This window comes from Ostrea edulis, chromosome 8 (genome assembly GCF_947568905.1).
Source record: "Ostrea edulis chromosome 8, xbOstEdul1.1, whole genome shotgun sequence".
Classification (NCBI taxonomy): domain Eukaryota; kingdom Metazoa; phylum Mollusca; class Bivalvia; order Ostreida; family Ostreidae; genus Ostrea; species Ostrea edulis.
In genome coordinates, this window is record NC_079171.1 from 19935676 (window position 1) to 19938459 (window position 2784).

At 39.8% G+C, this 2784-nt stretch overlaps 1 long non-coding RNA gene across 1 annotated transcript; it reads left to right on the plus strand.

The window, feature by feature from the left end:
- On the plus strand, nt 1–1278 carry LOC125662693 (uncharacterized). The gene is made up of 2 exons (XR_007365476.2): nt 1–421; nt 680–1278. It is a non-coding gene; the product is annotated as an uncharacterized LOC125662693 (long non-coding RNA).
- The last annotated feature ends 1506 nt before the right edge of the window (nt 1279–2784 follow it).

Genomic DNA, 2784 nt, shown 5'->3' on the forward strand with positions numbered 1-2784 from the left:
ATCTTTTTATAGAATTTTATAAAACCCTGCAGGAGAGAAAATCAGAAGAGAAAAAGAAAACATTGTATTTGATGTTTTTCACAAGAATTTTCGACATAATGGTAAGTGAACAAATTGCAGGATTCGCGATAGATGTGAACACACCAAGATTTTATCTCGAGATAAAACATTGAAGTTGCGGGTTACTTTGTATGCATTGCAACATATGCACACTACGTAAGTTTATCTCAGCCACTATAGGATCAACGAAAGAAGTGCTTGAAGATGCAGAGAAAAATTCTTTGTGTTTTAGTGTTTTTTCTCATTTTGGGAATATGCACATGCCGTCTCGCTACCATTGGGCATACTTCATCCAGATTTAGACACCATCTCCAGCGATTTTTGAATGACAATGCTGTTCAACACACGAGTGGAAATCCATGTAAGTATTTTCAAATCAATGACATACTTTACTATTTAAATTGAAAAGATAATATTTGTAAATTACATTCAGATATCTATTAAATCATTGGACAGTAGTATGTATGAAATATACAACTACATGTGCTTGCTAGTCAGAAGTATTATACGGTTAGTGAAGTACAGATATTCATCATATGCGCGTACATTGTATGTCTTAGTAAGTGCATCAAATAAATTTTTTAAAGATATTTTTTAAAAAGATATTTTATAGCTATAGCTTTGGGCGGCGTACGAAATGCTGGCTGTATGACAGTAATACGTCATCCTCTCGGCAGACAACGACGGCCGTGTAGTCGCAGGAGACACAGGAGGTGTTGAAACACTGTACAAAGACCAGAATAATTTTAAATATTGACCTTGAACTTTGTACTTCTTACACACTGGTAAACAAAACACAGAAAAAGTGAACTTATCTGTTTGTTTATCAAAAATGTGGATTTGTTTTATTTGATGCATACTTAACCAATGTATCGTATATGCCTGTAAATTCCTCAACAGAATACGGAGTAGAACGGAGACTAAACATTCTACATGTAAGTTAAGATAATGTATTGATTGCGTGTACATTTACTGTTAAATCATAAACTCAAAGTCCTTATTATTATTATTGGCACAAGACTGAATTGATAGTGCTCTAGCAATAATACAATGTGATGAGATGCCGTGTGTGTATTGTAAGAAAATTAAGAAGACTATATTATTTTTGCATTCTAAATTTGCCACAAGGTATATCTGTGGTAATTTGTTCAATTTGGACAAATGAAAACAGACAATCAAAATATATTTATCAAAAACGAATAAAGCTCACGTACTAGGTTTTATGTTTTATTCTGTTTTACACGCTTGTCTTTAGACGGGACGTATTGTGATATGGCGCTGTCTTTAGGCGGGACGTATTGTGATATGGCGCTATCTTTAGACGGGACGTATTGTGATATGGCGCTGTCTTGAGACGGGACGTATTATGATATGGCGCTGTCTTGAGACGGGACGTATTATGATATGGCGCTGTCTTTAGGCGGGACGTATTTTGATATGGCGCTGTCTTTAGACGGGACGTATTATGATATGGCGCTGTCTTTAGGCGGGGCGTATTATGATATGGCGCTGTCTTGAGACGGGACGTATTATGATATGGCGCTGTCTTTAGGCGGGACGTCTTATGATATGGCGCTGTCTTTAGGCGGGACGTATTATGATATGGCGCTGTCTTTAGACGGGACGTATTATGATATGGCGCTGTCTTTAGACGGGACGTATTATGATATGGCGCTGTCTTTAGGCGGGACGTATTATGATATGGCGCTGTCTTTAGACGGGACGTATTATGATATGGCGCTGTCTTTAGGCGGGACGTATTATGATATGGCGCTGTCTTTAGGCGGGACGTATTATGATATGGCACTGTCTTTAGGCGGGACGTATTATGATATGGCGCTGTCTTTAGACGGGACGTATTATGATATGGCGCTGTCTTTAGGCGGGACGTATTATGATATGGCGCTGTCTTTAGACGGGACGTATTATGATATGGCGCTGTCTTTAGGCGGGACGTATTATGATATGGCGCTGTCTTTAGACGGGACGTATTATGATATGGCGCTGTCTTTAGGCGGGACGTATTATGATATGGCGCTGTCTTTAGACGGGACGTATTATGATATGGCGCTGTCTTTAGACGGGACGTATTATGATATGGCGCTGTCTTTAGGCGGGACGTCTTATGATATGGCGCTGTCTTTAGGCGGGACGTATTATGATATGGCGCTGTCTTTAGACGGGGCGTATTATGATATGGCGCTGTCTTTAGACGGGACGTATTGTGATATGGCGCTGTCTTTAGACGGGACGTATTATGATATGGCGCTGTCCATGCGGCTGTATGACTGATTGGTTGTCCGATGTCGTTTCCGGACTTTTTTTCCGTAACGGATGCATGTACAGCTTTGAAATTTGGTCACAACTTCTCCCTCAAGAAGCGTAAGGATGAATTTGCTTTTCAGTTGAATTGTTGCACCGTGATCTACTTTATGACTGAAAGTAGGCCAAACAGTTTTCCGGACTTCTTTCATTACGGATACAGGTACATGTATTGACCTGAAATTAGTCAAAGCCTTCCTCTTGGAGGAGTACAAGTTCAGTTGGTATTTCAGCTGAATTGGGCCGTCCGTCGGTGACCTACGTCTGGGCTAGAAGTAAGTCAAACAGTTTTCTGGACTTTTTTTTCATTACGGATACATGCAAATGATGCATTGAAATTTAGTCACAATCCTCCTTTCGTAGGAATATAAGTTCAGTTTGCATTTCCCCTGTATTGGTCCG